The sequence below is a fragment of the Culex quinquefasciatus genome, chromosome 1 (assembly GCF_015732765.1).
Source record: "Culex quinquefasciatus strain JHB chromosome 1, VPISU_Cqui_1.0_pri_paternal, whole genome shotgun sequence".
In the NCBI taxonomy this organism is placed as follows: Eukaryota; Metazoa; Arthropoda; class Insecta; order Diptera; family Culicidae; genus Culex; species Culex quinquefasciatus.
In genome coordinates this window covers 42259133-42286604 of record NC_051861.1, presented here as the reverse complement: position 1 = coordinate 42286604, position 27472 = coordinate 42259133, and the positions used below count along the sequence as shown (strand labels likewise).

Here is a 27472-nt window from a genome sequence, read left to right as displayed (position 1 = left end):
AAGAGGTCGTCGGATTTTGACCCCGGATCATGTGCGTATAGCATCAGTGGGTATGGTAGACTACTATATAAATGTGTTGGGCTCCCTGGAGTTAAAATCTACGAGTCTACCGCCGTAACAAAAAAGAGGTCGCCGTTTGGCTAAAGTGGTAAGCAAAGACTTTTGTTCATAGTTCAAACTTAAATATTTCGATAACTTTACATCGATTGTAGATCTTAACTCCAGGGAGTCCGTGGATGACTATGAACATCCCAACACATTCATATAGTAGTCTACCATATCCACTGATGCTATACGCACATGATCCGGGGTCAAAATCCGACGACCTCCGGCTTGTTACGGCGGTAGACTCGTAGATCTTAACTCCAGAGAGTCTTTGGATGACCATGAACATTCCATTACATGCATATAGTAGTCTACCATATCCACTGATGCTATACGCACATGATCCGGGGTCAAAATCCGACGACCTCTTACTTGTTACGGCGGTAGACTCATAGATCTTAACTCTAGGGAGTCCTTGGATGACCATGGACATCCCGAAGTACCCATAGACCTTTGAGAAACATAAAATTTTAGTAAACAAATAAATTTTAAAACAATGTTTTTCAAATATTTTAATTTTAAACTTTTATTATTTATTTTTATAATCGTACAAAAAATGCTAGCTGTGGACCCCCCGAACTTGACAACTTTTTTATACATTTGTATTGGTTGTTTCCGTTGTGCTTAAATGAAATGGCTATGCACCAGGCGCTTCCATATTTTTGTAGATGGCTCATATAGTTGGGAGGAGACGCATGGTTTTTTTTTTAAATGTTCGATTTTTTTATGTTAAAAAATTTACCACATTCTCATCAGTCCGCGTGGACATAAAATCAAATTCTGTCGATTGCATCGAATTCGGGGATGCCTTTTCTCTGAGGAACCGATGAGATATCGTGAATCCCTTGACACAAGTTTTGTTTTGTCGAGTAGTGTTATCAATGTTAATACATGAATAATCGGACCATTAGTTGCTGAGATATCGTCATTAGAAAATGGTGGGTTATTTTGGTGAGATTAAGAAAACTTAAATTTTCGTGTTTCTTTTTCTTAAAGCGGCTCTATCTCAGCAACCCGAGGTCCAATCTTCAATGTCTCTAAGACAATTTTATAGCAAATTTTCTGAACTTCTCAAAAAAAATATTTTTAGAAATGTTCACTAATGGTCACTTTTTTTTAAATTGAAAAACTGCAAATATTTCGCTAAAATCAAAATATCGGTGGCCATATCTTGAAAATGGAGCCCTTTATCAAAAAATCTGTAAAGTATTTTTCGATTGCAAATTCAATTTTGCATTAAAAAATAATGTCAAACTTGTTTTTGCATGAAACTTCGATTTTTTCCAAAAAACACTGTTTTTTTTTCAAAAAATCAAAACTCGGCGGCAGATTTTTTGACCATGTTTCTCTATGGCTCAAAAGTTGCGGATTTTTGTCCCCTAAAACATATCAAAAAATCTCGAAAATCAAAAAATACATATTTTGGGAAATAGAATTTTAATGAAAAAAAATTTGATAAAAAAATCTGCAATTTTTTTCCCGTGTACCTATTTTTTTCTCAAAATTCCTCAACAATACCTACAACTTTGCCGAAGACACCAAATCGATCAGAAAATTCACTCAAAAGTTACAGCTGTTTGAATATTTACATACCAGGTATTGTTGAGGAATTTTGAGAAAAAAATAGGTACACGGAAAAAAAATTGCAGATTTTTTTATCAACTTTTTTTCACTAAAATTCAATTCAAAATTGTATGTAGACTTGTATGGGTGAACCAATGACACAAAATAGCTTCTTTGGTCATAGGGAAGGCCCCGACAAAGTTTGAGTCAAATAGAAAAATACAAAAAATAAAATGTTGGAAATCGGTCGATTTCGTAGAGAGTTGCTCACATCCAATATTTTAAATGATGAGTCTCTATCATTTTTAACACGGCGATCAAGCACAAAATTAAAACAAACGTTTCGTAGTTTGTGTAAACTCCGTGTAAAAAGGGTGTCAAAGATTGGTGAGCTGGAAGTGGGGACGCGAAGTCGTGATTATTCAGGTTAATTTTTTGTGTGTGCTTTTGTATCGCTATTTGTATGGGGTGAGTGCGTAATTTGTAAAGGTGGTTTAAAAAATATTCGGAGTAAAAAGTGATTTTTTTGTGTGTTTTTGGTCATAAATTGTGTGTTTATTAATTTATTGTTTTGTGATTTTCAAAGCCCTTCCTATATCATCGTTGATCGGAAGGCACGGCGTCGGGTGGATTGTGTTTATATTTTTCGAGGTTTTATTTATTTGCGGTGAAAAAGCCATTTCTATATAATGATCGAAAGACGCACTGACAATTTGCATCGTCGAGTTAATAGTGGAGCAAAATAACTGTGTGTGAGTGATTGTGTGTGCTAACCAGAAAGACCTTCCCATAGCACCGTTGCTCGGAAGGCTCGCCGACGGGTCTGTTATGAAAGTCGCCGTAGCTCGGGAGGCATCGAAAAGCCAATACCTTATCCTTGCTTGAAGGAGATGCTGTGGATTCAACGGTCTCAAGCGGTATCAACAAGTATATAGCGAAAAACTATGTGCTTGATGAGTCTGCAACTTCAACTATCGGACTAACATTCCTCCCTTTCGTTGAACTGCAGGCTTCTTGGGAGGGCGCCGGTATTGACTAATTAAGTAGGGATCTTCAGAGGTTAAACAGTGAATGGATGGTTGGCTCCCACTGATCATTTTTGATTCATTGTTTAACTTCAGCTGATCTGTCAATAACGGAGTAGCAGCTCATTGGCAGTCAACCATGCTCATGCTCGCTCATGCTCATGCTCCGTGTAAAAAGGGTGTCAAACTAAAAAGTGACCCCGTTCGTTTGACAACAGTTGGTGTCAAACCATCGGGGTTTGAGTGTACTTCGGCCAAGGTACCTTCAGAAAAATTTTGATCACATATCTGAGACATAGGCGATTTTGGAAGGAATTGATAGTGTTTTATCAAAAAAAGAAATTTACCAAAAACTTTATGACATAATTGCAAGTTAAGGAGTCAGTTCGGAAAGTATCTAATTTATACCAAAATCTAAAATGAAATGTTGAAAATAAATTTATTGTTTCCTGAGAATATTTATGAACTCAAAAAAAGTCATTTAAAACATGCCCAGGCGTCACGAATTCATTGATTTCAACCCCTCTTCAGAACCCCAAAACCTTCGCGTGAAAAAGTGTGTCTTCAAATTTCTACTCTAACGGATCATAAAACACTATTGTGGTGTCCCCTCTATTTTGCTGGCCAAAACAACAAACCCTCACAAAAAAAAATCATCAACATAAAAATATTGCTTTGATATCCTTCACAAAACGTTCACTTGCTGCCGGATTGACTGCCGTTTTACAGCCACACACTTGCTGTGAGCTGCTCCGGTTTTGAGCTCAAATTTCTACAGTGTGGCTGCTGCTGTTTTACGACGACAATTGTACTGTAATTTTATAGTACTCTTTTACGAGCCCATTTCTGTGCAAGCTCACTCACACCGAGTCACCACCCCTAAAGTCTTGATAAAGTGGAATATCTCCCGCAATGACATTAAAGTTGCTCACACACAGCCACACTAGTACATATTTTATCCAAAACAAGTGATTTCATTCATTAATTCTTATGCCGGGTCACACAGTAGTTGGTAATAATGATAGTGCTCAATAAAAGGGAAATAAAACGAAAGTTGGAACGGCAACAACAACCACACACGCACACAAGTATCAGTTACAGCTCGAAAGTACTTTGGGCGAGCATGTTTGTGGCACGTAGTAAATTAGGACCTGGAAAATCCCGGCGAGTATCTCGTCAAAGTGCTGACGAAAACACTGTCCGACGACAAGTAGCATGAGCATCGTGCTGGTTGAGCTAAAATAAAACTCTTGATGTGGATTAAATGAGTTTGTTTTAAAGTCAGGGTGCAATCCTTATTTTTTGTTATTTTGACGAAACTTTAAGTCTAAACCAAATCGCTATTAACGAGAGCAAACGCACACAACTATACCAGCGCGTGAAACGTGTTGCCACCAGTACAGCTTTGTACTCGGCGTGACTCAGTAGGCTAGCGTAACGTGGCGGTAGCGTGCAAACTTACAAACCAAAGAGTATGGGACGAGATCTCGCTGCCTACAACCCTGTGACCTTCCGAATTACGGTCGCCACCGGTTATTGTTTTTTTTTTTCAGATGAGACAATAATTTTCTGGGTCGAATGTCGTTAAAGCCCAGTGGTTTGACGGCAGTTTCAATTTCAGGTTTCACCTCACATTAGGCGTTTTGCTTTTCTGAATGAACCGCGCCGCGAACAAGTGTGTGTGGTGCGTTTTTGCCGGTGTAGTAATGAATGTACCAGAAGGTAATTAAACAATTGGGTGCCTCTCCGAAAACATTAAACAAACAACCACAAAATCTCGCGCGTTTCTCATGTGCACGTTAAAAAGAAGCCTAATACATGTGTGTAAATAACGAGCATCGCATATATGCGGTGGAAAAGGCGCTCCCAGCAGAGCTGAGCCATTTTAATGTCGTACTCGCATAAGAAGGTGATGAGCATGGGAGTCTCGACCGGAGGTGCAATTAGTAATTATTCCAAACAACATTTACGCGGTTGTTATTTTCGAGCTGATGAATTTTCAGCAGCCGGGTACAACCGAAACCGGCAAAAAAGAAATAAAACGCGGTAATCCGTGAACACCTAGGGAAAACAAATTGGTCTTCTCGGTAGGGTCTTCGTGCTGCTGCTGCTGAAGTACATCTAATATGCATCCAAAAGTGCACATCACGTGAGCATTCGACGCCGAGGTTATGCTTCCGACAGCCGACAAGGTTCACACATTCGATTAGTAGCTGGAAAACTGGAAAACTCCTCTGCAAATTGAAATTGTTTTGTAGCGTTTTGGCGAATTGTCGGTGGATTTTCATTTGCGTGGGTGAATGCGAATTAGGGCAATTATTACATTTGTTCGATTCGTATCTTGCTTGTTAACTCTGACAGCGAAACATCAAACGTTTAAGTTGTCGGAAAAGAGTGTCTTTAAATTCAATTATATTGGTTTACTCTGGCTTACTTTATCCTACATCGTCTACTTCATAAACTCTGTCCTAAATTTTCTTATCTACCATTAGTATTCTCTGTTTCATTTTTTTCTATCAGTCTAACTCCAGGGAATCTGTCATACTTACTCTGTTATAGTTATTCCTCAACTACTACTTCTATTCTTTCCTACTATGACTTCTCAATGTCTTACTTTGTCCATTCGCTGTCCCGGTTTGTCTACTATTACTCACCCCCAATTACTCTGTCAAACTCAATGTCAATGTACTTTATCATAATTATTTTTGAAAAGAGCAGAAAATTTCACGAGATATTTTAAGATGAATAATGCGATTTAAATATAACAATGGGAAAAAATAGTGTTTCACTAAATTTAAAATTTAGAGTTAGCATCTTAGCACCCAGCAGCGCTTCACAGCCATTCGAAAATATTGTTTGCAGGGTTGCTTTTCCTTCATTTAGTTATTTTAAATTGCAAAAAAATTACATTGTCTCAAAATATACCATAAAAATACCTACAAGTCCGAAAAGGTCCTATAAACCAAATTTTTAATTTTTGCTTTTTGGGTGTTTTTAGAACCGGCTTGAGTCAGGGGTATTCAAAAACACCCAAAAAGCAAAAAATAAAAAAATAGTTTATAGGACCTTTTCAAAAAAAATCTGGAATTATTCATTTGAAAAAATACAAGCTGGTAAAAACATGCTTAAATATAATTATCAACGTAGGAATATACTTCTTGCACCCCCGAGAAAAATGCACCCCCTGCTTTTCTTGGTATTTGGAAGAATTGTTCGGGAAAAAATCATAGAAATTGAAAGCTTTTTATTGCTAAGCCATGCTGGAAAAAATTGAGCTTTGTAGTATAAAATCAGCTTAAGTTATTTGAAAAACATTATAATGTTGTGTTTTCATCTAATTTTCATTGAACTTTCATTATGATTTTTGGACAATATAAAAAGCATTTATTGAAATTGTAAGTATTTTTTTTTTTTTTTGCCATAATCTTCATTATTCTGTAGATAGATGAGTCCAGAAACATCAAAAAATGTATTTTTAATTAAATTTTCTACAAAAAGCATAGTCGGAGCAAAATGCACCGCTGTGAAGCTCCTTTGTATAAACAGCGGTGTCATCTAGTGGTGACTAGTAAAAACTGCTTTTATCTGGTGCATTTTGCCCCATGTTGTGGTGCATTTTGCCCCGTTGTTGTAGTGCATTTTGCCCCAATGTTGCGGTGCATATTGCCCCACATGGTTGTTTGAAATGAATCAGAAATGTTTTTAGAAATTTTATATTTTCGAACAATTTTGAGGTTTTTTAAGACTTTTTTTTCACATGGATGACAAAAAATAATAGTTGGTTTAGAACATCGAACAAAATTCTTCCACAGTAATGCTATAATGGCTGAGAAATCACAGTTTTTCCTTAGGGGGTGCATATTACCCCCTCTCCCCCTAAATTGTTGAAAGTTCATTGCACGTCCATTTTCATTGAAATTTTGCTGTCTGAATCACAATGAAACACCTTGAGTTTTGCTCACAAAACATGTTTGGCGAATGTTACTTATTCTGAAAATAATTATTGCTATATTGTTTTTCAGATGAAATTAAAAGTTTTTTTTAGTCAAACTCAAGTACTCTGGGGGGGGGGGGGGGTGATTGAATCAAAGTGAGTTGACTCAGGTTTTTCTCAATGAAACTAAATTCTGTTAATTCGAGTCGATTCGACTCGATTCCCATTCTGTACTTGGTTGTGTAGAGGACATCTTAAGATGACTTAGCCGACAAAATCTCGTTCCTAGAACAAATCCTATCATTTTGGCAGCTGCCTAAAGTGATAGACTAAAGTTTAGATACGTTTTTGGCCAAAAATTACCTCTCAAAAAATCAACTTTTCAATATTTTTGTTTAAAAGTACACACATGTTTGAAAATCTCTACTTCAAACATTGTATTTACCATATCTGTGTATTTGAGCATAAATTTATTTTCATTTGACCCAATGTCACGCCCTCTAAGGGGTGAGATCAGATCATTTTTCAAAAGATTGGCATTAAGGTAGAGTTCATCAAAAGCCACCATATTTTGAAAAAAAATGTTAGTTGTATTTTAAAGAATAGTTCTAAATCAAAAGATTTTCAATGTTATTTTAATTGCTATTGTTATTAAAATTTACGAAAGATGTATCGTTTTTTGACCCATTAGCCTTTTTACCGGTTTATTTTGTTTTTCTGTTACTCTTGATTGGTATTTTGTTAGTTCAGCTAGTTATTTGGCTTCCAGTTCCAGAAAATAAGAAGTGGATCATTTTATCCTGCCTTTTTTGAGGTTTAGTTTACTTTATGCTAGTCCTGCTGAGTGCATTGGTCAATCCAGTCCTGTCAATACATAAAAAAAAACCTTTAAAAAATGTCATACATAAAAAATAAAACACTCAACATACTTTAAATCTAGAGGCCCTTTAAACATATGAAAGACAATAGTTTATTGGTCCTTTTCAAAAAAAAAACTCTGGAAATATTTGACCCGCAACCAGCATAAAAACTTCAAACAACACGTGTGTAGTTTGTCTCGTAACACCGGAGGCCCAACTGGAAGTCATCAATTCTATCACATTTGAATGGTTATCCCCCTGTCACAATTCATTTCCATCAAAGCCAGATGGAGTGCCCTATACCAAACTTCAAACCTTGTGCAAACACATTTCTTCATCTCGATTGCCCCCAAAAATATCGATCGAATCGCAGCTATCGAAGTACCTCGTTCGCGATAGGCGATACCTTCGATCACACCAATTGGGCTTCTTGTTCACATTTGTGTCGTCCGTTATCACTACTTAGGCGCTGACAACCGGGCAGCCCCGAAACCGGCAGGTTGATTGATCTGGCGATAGATGTTTGTGTTTCTATAAAATTTGGGCGCTTATCACACCTTGTTATCGCGACCTTATCGAGTGTGACTTGACGCAACACGATAAGTCTATTGCGCTGTTCGGGCCGGGACCTTTGCGCCGATAAGCACTGTTCAATTTCGGTAATTTATGACACCCGGTGGACACTTATTTTCGGACATTATCGGACCCTGCTGAACAGCGCCCCTTCGAGACCGTATCGGATCTGATTATCGACGACGACAACTACGGGCTGTTAAGTGTCAACAAGTTGCCTTAATTCGGTTTGTAAAATCTTGCCTGTTCGATCGGTACTTCAAATGTGTATCTAGCCGTAGCACTACGAACTCCCGTATCAATTACCTGGTTCTTTCCAGGAGAGAGAACCGCCTTTTTCCTAGGAAATCAATATGGCACTCAACCCAACGCCTCTCTCTCCTAGTTTTTGTCAACGTTCAATTTTGTCCTCCTCCCAGCAATCCTTTTCGTCAATGTGAATTCACATTTTCCTCCTGCTGGTACCGGCAAAATTTGATACAATTTCCATTCATGGCCGCGCGCACCTTTGTCACGTGAATGCATTAAGGAGTGCGGGGACAAAAGGGACCAAACCTTCAAAACGCTGAGGGGTGCGCGCACAGAGACCGAAGCCGCAACGGTATCGAGTTTCCTGGCCGGCTTAGGCCGTTGCAAGACGATGGAGAGATGAATTGGATGATGGTTTGAATGGTTACTGGGAGAAAAGCTGTTTTAGAGTTTAGTTGCTGGAAACATTGGTGGTAGTTTTCAAGTTCAAGATCGAGGAAAGGTTTTTTGTGGCGTTTGTTAGGCGCGAAAGAAAATAGAAAATAGAAAGAAAACAAAAGAAACAAAAAGATTGCACACAAAAATAGAATCTACAAAAAATATAATAGAAAAGGCTTAGTAATAGGGTAGAGTTTAAAAATGGGGCACAGAAGATATTATTTGAGGGGTGGTCATTAGGGTGGGTACGTTTTTCAAAAAGTTCTCGGATCAAGTTTTAGTATGGTTCCCCTTGTAGGGCATGCCCATAGGGACTTTCATGCCAAATATAAGCTCATTTGGATGTAAACTGGCTGCGCGCATCAGGGTTAAAGTTTACATGGGAATTACTATGGGAAATTGGAACTTTTTGTTCAAACGCTCCTACAGGTCTGGGAAAATCACGCGCCAACTTCTGGTATAGTCAGGCCTAAGGGGAATGGTCTGGAGAACACTTTTCCCGAAGAGAGCATATGGATTCGTTGTCCCTAAACCTGGCGCATCGGCAAACAATCCGATGTCTCCGGAATCAACGGTTTTCCCTCAAAAAGCATAAAATTTTCCTTAGCATGCTATGAAAGCTTGATGAACACCGCGACGCCATACGTCAGGCAGCTACCACGTGGTTGAAATATTTGCCAATAAATACAAATTTGCTATGCAAAGATTCTGAATTTGACTAAATAATGTCAGGATTACTCGAAATGATCATTTTCTAGTTAAAAGAAGGTTTGCAATTGAATATTCCAGCCGTTTCTCACCCACGTGTTACCTGTCTGACATATGGCGTCGCGGTGGTCATCAAGCTTTCATAGCATGCTAAGGAAAATTTTATGCTTTTTGAGGGAAAACCGTTGTTTCCGGAGACATCGGATTGTTTGCCGATGCGCCAGGTCTAGGGACAACGAATCCATATGCTCTCTTTGCGAAAAGTGTTCTCCAGACCATTCCCCATAGGCCTGACCATACCAGAAGTTGGCGCGTGATTTTCCCAGACCTGTAGAAGCGTTCGAACAAAAAATTCCAATTTCCCATAATAATTCCCATGTAAACTTTAACCTCGATGCGCGCAGCCAATTTACAACCAAATGAGCTGATATTTGGCATGAAAGTCCCTATGGGCATGCCCTACAAGGGGAACCATACTAAAACTTGATCCGAGAACTTTTTGAAAAACGTACCCACCCTAGTGGTCATACTAAAATGCTATGTAACTGTTCTAAAAACAAAACCTTTAAATGTTCGTATGTTTCATCATAAAATGTGTGTAGTGCCCAAGGGGTGTACAAACTTTTTAAAATACTTTAAATAACTCGAAACGTTTAGTACGGTATGTCCACGGCTTCTTCATTGACCTGATAATTCTATGAAATGTGAGTCCAATCATATAAACTGTCTTATGCGGTTAAGCTGTTTAATGAGTGAGCAGTTCTCTACGAAATCGGTCTTTTTTCTTTAATTTTAATTTTTGTATTTTTTAATCCGGCTGAAACTTTTTTGGTGCCTTCGGTATGCCCAAAGAAGCCATTTTGCATCATTAGTTTGTCCATATACTTTTCCATACAAATTTGGCAGCTGTCTATACAAAAATGATATGTGAAAATTCAAAAATCTGTATCTTTTGAAGGAATTTTTTGATCGATTTGGTGTCGTTGGCAAAGTTGTAGGTATGGATATGGACTACACTGAAAAAAAATGATACACGGTAAAAAAAAATATGGTGATTTTTAATTTAACTTTTTGTCACTAAAACTTGATTTGCAAAAAAACACTATTTTTATTTTTTTTTATTTTTGATATGTTTTAGAGGAGATCAAATGCCAACTTTTCAGAAATTTCCAGAATGGGCAAAAATCTTTGACCGAGTTATGATTTTTTGAATCAATATAGATTTTTTCAAAAAATCGAAATATTGGTCGCAAAAATTTTTCAACTTCATTTTTCGATGTAAAATCGAATTTGCAATTAAAAAGTACTTTAGTAAATTTTTGATAAAGTGCACCGTTTCCAGTTATAACCATTTTTAGGTAACTTTTTTGAAAATAGTTGCAGTTTTTCATTTTTTTTAAATAGTGTCCATGTTTGCCCACTTTTGAAAAAAATATTTTTGAAAAGCTGAGAAAATTCTCTATATTTTGCTTTTTCGGACTTTGTTGATACGACCCTTAGTTGCTGAAATATTGCCATGCAAAGGTTAAAAAACAGGAAAATTGATGTTTTCTAAGTCTCACCCAAACAACCCACCATTTTCTAACGTCGATATCTCAGCAACTATAGGTCCGATTTACTATGTTAAAACATAAAACATTTGTAAAATTTTCCGGTCTTTTCGAAAAAAATATTTTCAAAAATTTTAAATCAAGACTAACATTTCAAATGGGCGTAATATTGAATGTTTGGCCCGATTAAAATGTTAGTCTTGATTTAAAATTTTTGAAAATATTTTTTTCGAAAAGATCGGAAAATTTTACGAATGTTTCTTGTTTTAACATTGTAAATCGGACCTATATTTGCTGAGATATCGACATTAGAAAATGGTGGGTTGTTTGGGTGAGACTTAGAAAACATCAATTTTCCTGTTTTTTAACCTTTGTATCTCAGCAACTAAGGGTCGTATCAACAAAGTCCGAAAAAGCAAAATATAGAGAATTTTTTCAGCTTTTCAAAAATATTTTTTTCAAAAGTGGGCAAACATGGGCACTATTTTTAAAAAATGAAAAACTGCGACTATTTTCAAAAAAGTTATCTAAAAATGGTTATAACTGGAAACGGTGCACTTTATCAAAAATTTTCTTCAGTACTTTTTGATTGCAAATTCGATTTTACATCGAAAAATGCAGTTGAAAAATTTTTGCGCCCAATATTTCGATTTTTTGAAAAAATCTGTATTGATTCCAAAAGTCATAACTCGGTCAAAGATATTTTGCCCATTCTGGAAATTTCTGAAAAGTTGGCATTTTATGACCTCTAAAACATATCAAAAAATAAAAAAAAAATAAAAATAGTGTTTTTTTGCAAATCAAGTTTTAGTGACAAAAAGTTAAATTAAAAATCACCAATTTTTTTCACCGTGTATCATTTTTTTTTCAGTGTAGTCCATATCCATACCTACAAATTTGCCGATGACACCAAATCGATCAAAAAATTCCTTCAAAAGATACAGATTTTTGAATTTTCACATATCATTTTTGTATGGACAGCCGCCAAATTTGTATGGAAAATTTTATGGACAAACTAATGATGCAAAATTGCTTCTTTGGGCATACCGAAGGCACCAAAAAAGTTTCAGCCGGATTAAAAAATACAAAAAAAATCGAATGACCGAAATCTCAGAGAATTGCTCGAGTGTCATACATTACGGGGGTTCTCGAAATTACTACAATCATGACGAGAAAAAACTTGATGCGTAGTCTAACCACATGTTCTTTTCGACCTGGCTGCGCTTGGGTTCGATTATATTATATTTCCCCAATTCACGGTCACTGCAACGCCCTTTCACTTTCGTCACTATTGATCACCAATTCAGTGAAGGTCACCACCAGAAATTTAGCAATTTCCCTCAAGTTCATAAATAACCCCCTCTTTCGGAGCAGGGTTCTACCTCCCCCCATCACCCAAAACTACTAACGAGCAGCGTTAGTTGGACCCCAAATTCAGTGGGCCGGCTCGAAGCCCTATAAAAATCGCATTAAAGCTAAATTGCCTTCTGGTCACCTCCTGACCGACCGCCAACTTCGACCAGTCAGTCATAAATTAGTGAACCAACAGTGGGCTTCCCCAATTATACGATCGTTTGGATGCACACGTGTGTTGTTTGAAAACACTCATTTTAGAGGTTAGGATCAGGCCGAAGTGCGTGTAGTAATTTGTACCGAGTCTAAAATATTAATCAGACATAAAGTTCTGGTCCGATGGTCGGAAAAGGGTTTCATGCGAAGGGAACGGGGCGGATCAGAAGTGATTACAATAACAAACAAACCCATCCATCGGATGGATTGCTCTTGCAAGGTTAGGAAGCTTCTCGTGCGTTATTCATCAGAAGTCAATGAACGTGAAATACACGCTAATTGATGATTGTGCCAAAGTAAGTAAACGCGTTTACTAAAATTGCTACTTTGAGTCCAGACATTTTTTTACTCGGGTTATCTTGATTTCAAAATATGCAAGTTGAATTCGACACTTCCATCAAGATCCACAGTTCCGGTTAGTTCCGACCAAAACAACCATCTAATGGCCACCAGTCCGTCGGCACTTTACCCCGCGTCCCCCAACCCAACCCTTCCCGTTACATAACGTACTACACAATGTTCAGCAAGCAAATTCGATTTTCGGCGGTTATCGACGCCCGATATCTTTGCCTCACTTGTCCCGAGTCGCACGTTTTCTTCACGCACCGTCGATTCTCCGGCCAAGAACAAACAGACAGACGACCTGATAACGACGACGAGGTTCCAAGTGTCAGGTAGGTACACGCAATCATCCATTCGGCAAGTGACGGTGGTCAGTCAACCGGCCGGCGTCGTGTAGCACCTTGCCAACCTGACAGATAGAGGGGTCTATAGCTCTCTTTCACTCAATTTTTGATGGGGGTGATAAGGGGAAAAGGTACGAACAGCATCGTTGGTGTCAAAAGTTTCCGATTCAATTGGGCTTTTGGCTTCAGTCTTTGAGTTAACATTTGGAGGAATAAGAACGTCGGGACGCCGTAGCCAGCGTAGAAGGCGAAGTGCGAGTTTGATTAGATAACGATTGACGATATGATGTTTACTCTTACTGAAAATAAACTTTTTGGGTAAACTTGGAATCAACCAAAAGTATTTCATTTGATTGAGAAAAGCAAAAAATAAATAAATTTACACCAAAGGAAAAAAATATGTTCAAAAATCTGCAACAGTGGATTTGCTGCAGAAAATGTTACATTTTATAACATTTTTTGCAGTAGGCCCACAGATCAATTTTGCCCATGTTTAAACATGTCAGCGATCTGCCGTTCTCACATATAATGCTGGCGCGTACCCGAGCAACACTTCAAAGAGAAGAATATGTTGATGCTCTGTCCCTCCCAATTTATCAAATGTCCATAGCACGGTGCCAGCGTATCGGATGAACAATCAAGAAGGTGATGGTTCAATGCTTGTTATGTTAAGATTTTTTTTGCAATTCCAGCAAACAGCAGTCGATAATGTCGATAACAGTCGGTAACGGGCAAAAATGCAATACACCTATATCGCAAAAAATGCATGAGTTGTGAGATTTCATGCAGAATTTAATATACTTCAATGCAGGCATGCATCACAATCATGCGACCACCGTTTGGATTTACATTTTAATCGTGACCTAATTCCACCCAATTTATATTCCCGGGCAAACGGTAATAACAAAATTAATAATATTTCAATAACAAATCCTGTTAAAATAACAAAAAGTGTTATTATTTTATCATGAAGTTCAACTTCAAGAAGAAAAAACAATAACAGTTTCTGATAAAATAACAAAATTTGGTATTGAAGTGATATTATATTAAAAATGTTTAATAACACGCTAATAAGAGGAAATGTTATACATTCCAAAAACTCTCCTAATAACAAAATTTGTTATTCGTTCGGTATACTGACTTAGAAATAAAATTACCATAAATCGCACAAATGGAAAAGTTTCTAAGTGTCCATAACACAATCTGTTATTATTTTTCTTTTGTTAAATATGTTTAGATCTTTGGGATAATTTTGTCTAATTTCGTCGGGGTCAATATTTTGGCCATGAAATGGGGTCCTTAAGCTAAAACTATTCTAAAAAGTTGAAATTTTGGAAGTTTATTTTTTAAATTATTTGATATACCCCCTAAGGGACTTTGCTAAAATTGGCTAGAACTATGGGATAATTTTGACCAATTTCGTCAGGGTCATTATTTTGGCCATGAAATGGGGTCCTTAAGCTAAAATTATTCTAAAAAGTTGAAATTTTGAAAGTTGATTTTTTAATTACACAGCTAAAAAGTAGTAATCCAGCTGCGTGTAAAAGGCCTGGGTGTAAAATAAATATTGCATTATTTTATGCAATTTTATGTAATTTTACACCCTGAAATATGTAGCCCGTCAGTATGGGAAACCTACTTGACCGAAATGTCAAGCTCATATATGCGTTTATCCTTACAGCTGTTCATCGGTCTGATGGCCGAGTGGGCTAAGGCGCCAGTCCTTACTGTTGATGCTGGGTTTGAATCCCGTCGGATGCATTTTTTTGTTTTGCAAAAATTGTACATGCAGTGTGTAATATTAAGTGTTTATTTTGACGAAGGTGATGTGCATGCTTTTGCATGCGATTTTACCATCGGATTTTTGCTGTGTATTTGATATACCCCTAAGGGACTTTGTTAAAATTGGCTAGAACTATGGGATAATTTTGACCAATTTCGTCGGGGTCATTATTTTGGCCATGAAATGGGGTCCTTAAGCTAAAATTATTCTAAAAAGTTGAAATTTTGAAAGCTGATTTTTTTAATTATTTGATATACCCCCTAAGGGACTTTGTTAAAATTGGCTAGAACTATGGGATAATTTTGACCAATTTCGTCGGGGTCATTATTTTGGTCATGAAATGGGGTCCTTAAGCTAAAACTATTCTAAAAAGTTGAAATTTTGAAAGTTGATTTTTTTAATCATTTGATATACCCCCTAAGGGACTTTGTTAAAATTGGCTAGAACTATGGGATAATTTTTACCAATTTCGTCGGGATCATTATTTTGGTCATGAAATGGGGTCCTTAAGCTAAAATTATTCTAAAAGTTGAAATTTTGAAATTTGATTTTTTAATTATTTGATATACCCCTAAAGGACTTAGTTTAGAATGGTTAGAACTATGGGATAATTTTGACCAATTTCGTCAGGGTCATTATTTTGGCCATGAAATGGGGTCCTTAAGCTAAAATTGTTCTAAAAAGTTGAAATTTTGAAAGTTGATTTTTTTAATTATTTGATATACCCCCTAAAGGACTTAGTTTAAAATGGTTAGAACTATGGGATAATTTTGACCAATTTCGTCGGGGTCATTATTTTGGGCATGAAATGGGGTCCTTAAGCTAAAATTATTCTAAAAAGTTGAAATTTTGAAAGTTGATTTTTTTAATTATTTGATATACCTCCTAAGGGATTTTACTAAAATTGGCTAGAACTATGAAATAATTTTGACCAATTTCATCGGGGTCATTATTTCACCATGAAATGGGAATTGATTTATTTATTGAGAATTTTTGAAGTGTGAATAACAAAAACTGTTATTATTTTCACAGAGCCAGGAAGTCGGAGCTGACGTTGAAGTTCGAGCTGGAGTGTGACCTCGGAGACTGCATCGGATTCATCTAATTTTCAGCAACTTTTACTTGGAGTCGGAATCTGTGAAGTCGGGTATTTTTGGAGAGCTAAAGTCGTCGTTGACGTCATATCCTGCATCCAGAGTCGGAGTTGTCTTCAAAGTATGGATTCAAAGTCGCTTGGAGGTACCCGACTCTGCAGCCCTGACTAGTACAGAGGAGTTATGGCAACTGCAGGTTTATTTGCAAATTACAAATAAACCAAAACAATAACTTTTTTTTGTTATGCAGACATACCAGTTCAATAACATTTTTTTGTTATTTTGCTGCTCCACCTCTCCGCACAAAATAACAAATCTTGTTATTCCTTCATGATTCCTTCTGTGTTATTGGTTTGTTATTGCAATAACAACATAATAACAGTTTAAGTTATTCTTCGAACAAATCTTTGTTATTGATTTTTGTTATTTTAACAACTAATCCGATCATCCCAATAACATATTTCGATCTTCTCACAATATCAAAAACTGACTTTCCCAAGTTATTTCCGTCTGCTCGGGTAAGGGGACCATCCATAAACCACGTGGACACTTTAGAGGGGGGGGGGAGGAGTATGCCGATTGTCCACGCTCCATACAAAAAAGTTTTTTTGTATGGACAATTGTCCACGAGGGGAGGGGGAGGAGTTTGGGATTTCCAAAAAAGTGTCCACGTGGTTTGTGGATGGTCCCAAGGGACTTTGCTAAAATTGGCTAGAACTATGGGATAATTTTGACCAATTTCGTCGGGGTCATTATTTTGGCCATGAAATGGTTTCAAGCTAAAATATTTGAGAGTTCATTTTATTTATTATTTTCACAGAGCCAGGAAGTCGGAGCTGACGTTGAAGTTCGAGCTGGAGTTAGACCTCGGAAACTGCACCGGATTCAGCAAATTTTCAGCAACTTTTATTTGGAGTCAGAATCTGTGAAGTCGGGTATTTTTGGAGAGCTGAAGTCGTCGTTGACGTCATATCCTGCATCCAGAGTCGGAGTTGTCTTCAAAGTATGGATTCTAAGTCGCTTGGAGGTACCCGACTCTGCAGCCCTGACTAGTACAGAGGAGTTATAGCAACTGCAGGTTTATTTGCAAATTACAAATATACCAAAACAATAACTTTTTTTGTTATGGAGACATACCAGTTCAATGACATTTTTTGTAATTATGCTGCTCCACCTTTCCGCACAAAATAACAAATCTTGTTATTCCTTCATGATTTCTTCTGTGTTATTGGTTTGTTATTGCAATAACAACATAATAACAGTTTAAGTTATTCTTCGAACAAATCTTTGTTATGGATTTTTGTTATTTTAACAACTAATCCGATCATCCCAATAAAATATTTCGATCTTCTCACAATATCAAAAACTGACCTTCCCAAGTTATTTCCGTCTGCTCGGGATTGTCTCTATAATGAAGATATAAACTATTCAGTAAAGAAAAAAAACACCAGAGCAGGGGATTAAACTCCAGATCTTCCGCATACGAGGAGGAAGCGTCCATCACCACTAGGAATCATAATGCCAGATGACAGAAATTTAGAAGGAAATGAAAATGATTTTAAAAAAACTATAAGGTTTAAAAATGCTCTCCGTTTTCATGTTAGTAAAAGCTGCGCTCTTTTTTATTAGTGAATCATCAAACAGGCTTTATATTTTGCTCCAATGTGGGTCTATTGCTACTGGAATACGATCCACCATGTACCTATTTTCGACCCACTTTATGGAAAGGTCGAAAGCTCAAAACACGTGGTGAAACCTTTCTGATGTTCGAATAAGCCCTATCATAAATGTTACAGTACAGACATGATTATCCGAAACCCTCGCAAAAATTTCACTCTGGAATGTCGAATAACGAAAAAACAAAATGTTTTCTCGTCATATCCTATTTTGGGTCGTTGATCTCAAATTCACTGTAAAAGTGATTTGAAAAAAAATATTTCAAGAAAGCAGCCAAGAATAAAAGGGGAACAAAAATTGCAAAAAAAAAATAATAAGTGGGAAATTTTCTAAACTTAAAAAAAATAATTTCAGGAATTTACAATCGTACATTCCTCAACAACTTTGCCGAAGACACCAAATTGATCAGAAAATTCATTCAAAGGTTACAGATTTTCGAATACTTACGTACGATTATTGTATCGACAGCTGCAAAAATTGTATGGAGACTTGTGGTCTCTGGTCATAGAAAAGGCAACAAAGTTTGAGCCAAATCAAACAAATTTTAAAAAATCCATTTCCGGTTTTGGTAAAGAATTGCTCCCCTGGGAATCACAATGTGTGACCCAGCCCAATCATGGAAAAAGTCTTAACGATTGAATAAAATTGAAAAATAAATTTATATCCTATCAATTAGCCCCGACTTACCGTACTATTTGTTTCAAAATTTTTAAAATAATGCCTAAAATTTATACTCGGTAATTGTCAGTTTACAGATTTCCCTATAAAAGTTAAAAGTAGTTTGTTGAAGATTGATGAAAGTAAAGTGTAAAAGATAATCTATGTGATTTTAACAAAAGGTTTTTTAGGCATTTTTTTAACTATTCACGTTCCTTGAAATTAAAGTAATTTGTCTCGTAATTTGTGGTGTTTTGGATTTAAGGTCCTCATAAAAAAAATCACTTAGATTGATGATTTGAGGATTGTTCCATTATTTTTTTTCTTAATTAATTTCACCTCTTGATATTTGAACATTTAAAAATGTTAATCTTAAAATTGATAAAAAAAATTGTACTGAAAACGTGTTTTCTATAAACGACAAAACTATTGAATTTTGAGTTTTTTATATCATTATAAACACATACCTTTAAAAATATTTTTCCCGACACAAAATTCACTCAAAGCATATTTTCAGTTGAAAAAAAAGCGACTCCTGTTGAGCTTTTGTCCGGCCGTCAGTCTCTGCCATGCTCCCTGGTACCACGTTGGTGCCACAAAATCTACCGTGGCCACCACCTTCAGCCCAAGCAACCAACATCCATCAGCCGAATAACTTCAGCAAACGCAAAAGAAAGAAGCTCTAGAGAAAAAAAAAGTCGGTGGCGTTTTGATTTATTGGTTCTCGAGCCTTGCCTCGAATCAATAGGCCCCGAAAAAGGGCAAACAAAACGGGCTCTTCCACTTCTGGGATAAGCCACTTCTCTTTCCTGAAGGACCATCGCCCCGGAGGCCAGGAACAAAAAAAAAACACAAACCAGAAGGTCAGGGGGAAAAAAGTCCGAAATGCGTCCGAGAACAAATCACGGTCAATTAAGAAAATTAATTAAAATTTAATTTTGGTTTAAATGTTTTGACAGGGGAGCAATTCTCTACGAAATCGGTCTTTTTTCTTCAATTTTAATTTTTGTATTTTTTAATCCGGCTGAAACTTTTTTGGTGCCTTCGGTATGCCCAAAGAAGCCATTTTGCATCATTAGTTTGTCCATATAATTTTCCATACAAATTCGGCAGCTGTCCATACAAAAATGATGTATGAAAATTCAAAATCTGTATCTTTTGAAGGAATTTTTGATCGATTTGATGTCTTCGGCAAAGTTGTAGGTATGGATACGGACTACACTGGAAAAATAATACACGGTAAAAAAATTTGGTGATTTTTTATTTAACTTTTATCACTAAAACTTGATTTACAAAAAACACTATTTTTAATTTTTTTATTTTTGATATGTTTTAGAAGACATAAAATGCCAACTTTTCAGAAATTTCAGGTTGTGCAAAAATCACTGACCGTGTTATGAATTTTTAATCAATACTGATTTTTCAAAAATCGAAATTTTGGTCGTAAAATTTTCAACTTCATTTTTCGATGTAAAATCAAATTTGCAATCAAAAGTACTTTACTAAAATTTTGATAAAGTGCACCGTTTTCAAGTTATAGCCATATTTAAGTGACTTTTTGAAAATAGTCGCAGTTTTCATTTTTAAATTAGTGCACATGTTTGCCCAGTTTTGAAAAAATATTTTTGAAAAGCTGAGAAAATTCTCTATATTTTGCTTATTTGGACTATGTTGATACGACCTTTAGTTGCTGAGATATTGCAATGCAAAGGTTTAAAAACAGGAAAATTGATGTTTTCTAAGTTTCACCCAAACAACCCACCATTTTCTATCGTCAATATCTCAGCAACTAATGGTCCGATTTTCAATGTTAATATATGAAACAATTGTGAAATTTTCCGATCTTTTCGAAAAAATATTTTGGAATTTTCAAATCAAGACAAACATTTTAAAAGGGCGTAATATTGAATGTTTGGCCTTTGTGAAATGTTAGTCTTGATTTGAAAATTCCAAAATATTTTTTCGAAGAGATCGGAAAATTTCACAAATGTTTCATATATTAACATTGAAAATCGGACCATTAGTTGCTGAGATATTGACGATAGAAAATGGTGGGTTGTTTGGGTGAAACTTAGAAAACATCAATTTTCCTGTTTTTAAACCTTTGCATTGCAATATCTCAGCAACTAAAGGTCGTATCAACAAAGTCCAAATAAGCAAAATATAGAGAATTTTCTCAGCTTTTCAAAAATATTTTTTTCAAAACTGGGCAAACATGTGCACTAATTTAAAAAAATGAAAAACTGCGACTATTTTCAAAAAGTCACTTAAATATGGCTATAACTTGAAAACGGTGCACTTTATCAAAATTTCAGTAAAGTCCTTTTGATTGCAAATTTGATTTTACATCGAAAATGAAGTTGAAAAATTTTACGACCAAAATTTCGATTTTTGAAAAATCAGTATTGATTAAAAATTCATAACTCGGTCAGTGATTTTGCACAACCTGAAATTTCTGAAAAGTTGGCATTTTATGCCTTCTAAAACATATCAAAAATAAAAAATTAAAAATAGTGTTTTTTGTAAATCAAGTTTTAGTGATAAAAGTTAAATAAAAAAATCACCAAATTTTTTTTACCGTGTATTATTTTTTTCCAGTGTAGTCCGTATCCATACCTACAACTTTGCCGAAGACACATAATCGATCAAAAAATTCCTTCAAAAGATACAGATTTTTGAATTTTCATACATCATTTTTGTATGGACAGCTGCCGAATTTGTATGGAAAATTATATGGACAAACTAATGATGCAAAATGGCTTCTTTGGGCATACCGAAGGCACCAAAAAAGTTTCAGTCGGATTAAAAAATACAAAAAAAATCGAATGACCGAAATCCTAGAGAACTGCTCAGGGGTCTCAAGCTATAGATGGCAAAGATTTTGTGAAATTTGGCTTCTGGAGAAAACTTGGACGCAGCAGCAGCCAGCATGGTAAAGCATTCCAATATTTTGACCAACTTAATTATCGCCCATTTATTTGGCGCGCCAAAAAAACGAAAACGCAGGCAGATGCAGGCCGTAAACACTTGGTACAGCGTTGATGTCACTTCTTTCTCTCGGGGGACCGTTCTCCGTGGGATGGTGAGAAGATGCAAATCGTCGTCGTCGTCGTCATCGCGCATCACCGGATGACTTCTGGACCGGGGAGTATCGAGGCGCAAGATCTTGGCAGAGGATTTGGGCAAAGATTCGCGTAGCAGCAGCAGCAAGACTACAAATTGGACATTTAGTTTCTCGTAATCGGAAAAGATAAGTTGGGGCTGGGTGGTACATGGTGTGAATGATTTCTTCAATCGTTCAAAAATATGCTTTTCCATACACGAGTCGAGTAATTTAACTTTTTTACGTTATTTCCATTATATTTCACTTATCAAAAAAAGAGACCGTAACGCAAATCAACTGCGAAAATCTTTGTTCGATAACAGGACACTTCATCTTACTCTCAGCCGTCTGTTGTGAGTGAAAAGCTGAAATCTGTTAACTTTTTTGTGCAGTTGATCATAATTTATATAGTCAAAAAATTGTAACTCAAAAAAACACTTTTGATTCATAAAATCGCTCTCACCCTGTATCAAACTTTCTGTGCATCCCAAAAATCATTTGGGCCAAGATCCAACTCATTTCTGCTCGAGACCGTCCCAACTTTAGGTTCGCAGCATGGGTCCTACGAACTGCACACGGTGGTTATTGATAAATAGGTTAATTAAATTTAATTTTCGGGGTCCCACATTCGGTCCGAAAGTTCGCTAAACTTACGTTATGGTGCAAAGTGCATTATTTGTCTTGAGAATTTGCTGATGATTCTGTGTGTTTGTTTTTTATTTGCAAGATGCTACCTTTATTTCTTCAATTCTGGGTGCGAAAGTATTATTCATTTGAGGTACAGCGAGAAAAGCTAATTGGGTCAGTTTATATTGGTTCAAAATAAGCTTAATTTAGGCTTCTCTTGATTTTCAGATTGGCAAATTTGGTGACACTTGAAGGAGTGCAAAATGAATAATTTCACTTTTGACTGATAGGATATCAGTTTAAACAATGAACTTATGCAATCAATTGTTTCAAAAAAATCAAATTATTCGCTCTACAGCATTGCCTTGGCGTTCTCGATTGCGAGATTCCTACTCGAAACTAGGTGTTCGAAGGCTTGATTGTTGAGGCAAAAGCAAACCTCTTTTCACACCTTAGCTTCCATCCACCCCGGGATTCGACCTGACGACCTTTGGATTGTTAGTCCAACTGCCTACCAGCGACTCCACCGAGGCAGGACGCAGGTAGACGACTCCTACACCTGGACTGAGCTAACGACTTAACCTTTTTAGGTTAGTCCGGGACCAACATTTACTTCCCTTCCGACGGAAGGCGTGATCAGACAAATCTCGTCTCGAAAAATGCCACCGTTTGTTTAAAATTGTTGTTTAAAATTGTCAATTGTTAAAAAAAAATTTGTAGAGAAATATGATATATGAATATGAATATATGAAACAAGATTTTATACAAACATTAAAACCTGTTGTAATCATATTTTTTGTTAGCAGATTTCTTCAACATTGTTGAAGATGAGTTACTACAGTTTGAATCATTTTTCAAAACATTTTATGGTTTTATGGTTTTATGGTTTTTGTATTTTAAGTTTTTATTACCGTTTCAAAAAAAACATTATGTTTAATTTTGTTTTAAATTATATTCAGTCTCGGAGAGTTCTCAAAAAGTCGTAAGGCCATCATGACCTCCGGCACTATTTTTTGTTTGACTCCAAAATGAAACAAAATTTTAGTTATTTTTAGTTTACGAACTTGTAGATACACAATCACAAGCATTTTAAAAAACGGTTTTTCGTAAGTTTGTCAAACATCGTTGCAAAAGGGCTTTGTTTGCCAATGACTTTTACGTCATTTTGAAAACTAATCCGAGAAGTCAACCCTAACATTTTGAAAACGCCGTACCGTCATCAGAGGTGACATTGGGTCTAGCGAGTAAGTTTTGGTTACAACAACTTCAGCATCATTCGAAAAACTTTCCAAATCACAAATCATACCAGCCTAACATAGATGAATGTTAAAGCTGCCGAATCATGCAAAAAGTTCAATAATTACACAGTAAAAATGTGTTAATTCGAAAGGTGTACAATTGAAAGGTTTAAAATTACCTCTATTGTGATGTATCAAAAATCAAACCATCCACATTAACGACCCCCGGGTCTTTTGTGGTCTCTATTGCAAGTTTCTGCTCGAACCTAGGAGTCCGAAGGTTTGAATGGGGAGAACACCCAAACCTCTTTTTACTCCAAGGAACCTTCCACTCCAGTGTTTGAACTGACGACCTTCGGATTGCGAGTCCAACCGCCGCCAGCAATTCCACCGGAGTAGGCTTGGTTTGGTGTGTTGTTTGTACTTATGGCATGGAGACGACTCCTACACCTGAAATGACTTAACGGCCTAACAACCAAGGCCGGGACCGACATTTTACTTCCTCATCCGATGGAAGGTTGCAGCAGATGGGAATCGAACCCAGAATCATCCGCTTACAAAGCGACAGCGTAACCATTCGGCCACGCACTGCCTATTGTGATGTAATATTACCTCAATTTAGACTGAAAAGTGGCATTAGAAAATAATATTGGTAATTTTACACATTTTTGCCTTTCTTACAAAAGAAAGGTTTAAGATTTGCTAATTTGAAGGTTTTGATGCGCTCTTTCGATTGAATTTTGGCCCGAAACCCGGAACTCAAAGCCTGATTTTTCAGAGCTCTTTTTCTGACTTCAGACTTCTTTTTCTGTCTGTATTCGCTTTTAAAAATTGGTGTCTTCCATCATTTTAGAGGTATTTTTTGGAATATTTTACAGATAACACTATCAAATTAAAAGAATTTAGTTTCAAACAAAAAGCCATTCGAAAACATGCGCCATAAACTGCTTTGGTCCAAAATTTGAAGTGCAATTTTACAATTCCGAAAAACGCTTTTTGAACGGAATTTAATGTCAAACATCCATGTGTGTAAACACATTCACACATTTCATAAATTCGTCGCTCAAAACAAAAAAATATTGAAAAATTTTACTTTCCAGCACCCATTTCAGTGCTCGTGAACATTTGAATTAAAATTCAATTTATAGGGTGTTTTTGGATTTGCATAAAAAAATGTATAGAACTCGTTGCAAAACTAGTAGGTATGCTTCACCACTCGTCGTATTTATTCAACTCAGTGAACTTCGTTGGATAAAATAATATTATGCAATAAGTTGCAACAAGAAGATTTGACAGCACGTGTCGTACATTTAAAATATATTCCAATTTTTTCCACTTGTTTTTTCTTTGATTATCTGAATTTTTAAGCTTCTTCAAAAATGTACAAATGGGTAGGTCGTTTGAAGAGAGAGAAGTGACATTAACTTATTTTTTTTTAATTTGCCATTCAAATCAAGTTTACAGTCAGAAACCAGAAAAACAAAAACAAATTTCAATGCATTATACTGCCCCTGATCGCATAAATGTCCCATATGCATATTTTCATCAACTTCTAGTTATTGATGCAGTTTGGTTCAAAATCGTGTGCTTTTTCAAAAGAGCCTATAAAATCGAGTACTTTGTTCTAGAAATCAAGAGGAAATCCAGTTTTTCGCGAAAACTTAACACGTAGCCTTATGTGTGGGACAAACTTTAAATGCGTTTTTCTCAGCTTGCTGTTTTTGCATATGGGACATTTATGCGAACATGGGCAGCATAATAATCAACAAATTCAATCTTGACTATCTCAAGTGTGAAAAACATGAAGAAGACTGATCTCATTCCATCTTACTTAATCTAATTAAAGGGCGATTCTTCAAACATCTAGAACAATTTTGATAACATTTTTTGCAACACTTTATTTCAACGTCCAAATCGCATTCTTAAACTTAACAAGATCAGATCATCTTCACATCAAAATTGCAACGCCTTGCACTTGTTCTACCTATCAATCATCACTAATTACACACCTACAACAAACAATAACCGCAACGGGAGTACTACTTCAGCGATAGTGTAAACAAATGGAAAACGGATTATCTCACTCGATAAAACTGACCACCGATTCACCGATCGCCGCCGGCCCAGGTTGTCACAACCCTCGCTGTGACAGGGTGGCCAGGGGTGCAAACGGCAAGGGAGGGAGGGGGAGTAATCCAGCGCTCACCCAGCAATTAAAACTTGATTGGCGCCTATAACTCAATACACAATTGTATCGGCCGGTTCGAATCTCCACTGACCGAGGCGGCGCGTTAACCGTTGCGTTGGGTTGATTCCACCCGTTTCCACGGTCAATGAGCCACCGACGAAAAAAAAGAAGGTTTGTGTTCTTCGAATTTACGACACGGCCACAAATGTTTGGACCAGACAGTGCAATTCGCGAGGGCAATTGGGCAGGTGAGACGCTGTAAAGTGGAGCAAAACGCTGCAAAAATTCGGGCACCGTTACAGCACATAACCTCCGGAGTCGTAGCTCGGGCTCGGGCCTGTCAATATTGTTTGAATTTATGGCCAATCTAGCGTGAGCGAGCGGGTCTCCTCCGATAAGTGAACAGTTCCGATAACGATCCCAAATTGTTATAGCTTCATTCGTCCGTTTGCGCGGAGGTAGAGTGGAGAGACCCTGCCCCGACTACTACAGGTGTGTCTCGGCTATTGACGTACAAACACACGCGTGAAGGCCGAACGGCAGCGCCACCACTACCACAACCCACTGCGTCAAAAATATTTGGCAGTCTCCGCTACGCGCAAGGTGTGTACACGGGGCTCTTAATTACATCGTAAAGATCGGCCCGATAATCTCGCAGCGAAGACACACTAGATCCTGGATAGACCGTTCCGGAATAACTGTGTCATTACCTCGAATCTCCGCGACAGCAGCGACCGCTACCGTGTTAAGGTTCCAAATTCTTCCACGAGTTCCGAACTGTGCGGCGAACGCGGCGCGCTATCAACGTACAAGAATCTTCGACCTGAAAGCCGGCTCTCGCCGATATCTTCACGGCGGATCTTCGCCTATTCACACTGAACGATTATTGAGGCTGTCACTACACTTGTCACTGCAATCAAACTGACCTAACTGGAGAGCGTAACGCGCACCCGTAACGCCCGCGTAAGGTTCCGGCTTCCTGGTACGGACACCCCGAACGGACTACGCGCGTGGAACCATATGGCGAAGGAGCTGTCCCTGGGCGAATCGGAAAATCTCAGACGTCAAACTCTGCTGGAACACAGGAAAGGACAGAGGACAGACCCGTTGAGCCTAGGTCTGGAGCATTGTTTTTGTTTGGATTGACCGAGCTGGCACGGATTCCAGGGGGGGCACCTAGAACGCGAACGCGTCAAATCCCTGGCGTGAGTGTGAGTGTGTGATGCAAAAGTGCAGTGTGCGGGCAAAAACCGAACTTTCCAACATAAAAGCGCGCAACCACGACAACGGTCTTAGACCGACTGAAGCTAGCCCCCGTAGAGGTACGGCTGTGCAACGCACACTACCGTAGCGCGCGCCCACACGGCACGGATCCACCGTTGTGCATCCAGAATGTGGCCGCAGCCGGAGCAAAATGTGCAGAACCCCCTCGTGCCTCACGATCTGAACCTGGTGTGAGAGGTTCGCCGAAAGAGGAAGTAATCGCAACCTGCCCGCCAAACCTGTATTAGTGCCACGAACCTCCTATCTACACTGTAAACACAGTGCGCAGCAGAGGCACAATAAAAACACGGCACGACGCGCCGTAACGCACACAGTCAAACCCCCGCAAAAGGGCGTGGTCACGCCGTATCCGTACGCAGCACCAACACAACCGTACCCCCAAACGGGGCGTCTCCCAGCCAAAACCGGTCTTGTCGTGCACACGAACGAACACAGTGTGCAACGAACGCGCCGAACAAAAAGGGAATTTCGCTCTCGCAGCCTACTCCGATGTTGCATGGCTGTGTAACGCCGCCGTCTGGTGCGACACACGAGGTGTCGGTACGATGCGTTCGCCGATGA

The 27472-nt window shown here is 37.5% G+C and overlaps 1 protein-coding gene across 3 annotated transcripts in view; it reads right to left on the bottom strand.

Moving 5' to 3' along the window:
• Nucleotides 1–27066, bottom strand: part of LOC6040673 (GATA-binding factor C) — a 359437-nt gene extending 332371 nt beyond the window's left edge. For all 3 annotated transcript variants that reach the window (XM_038252283.1, XM_038252293.1, XM_038252301.1), the window contains exon 1: nt 26338–27066. The gene's annotated coding sequence lies outside the window, so the exon portion shown is untranslated. The remainder of the gene's footprint in view (nt 1–26337) is intronic.
• Between the last annotated feature and the right edge of the window lie 406 nt (nt 27067–27472).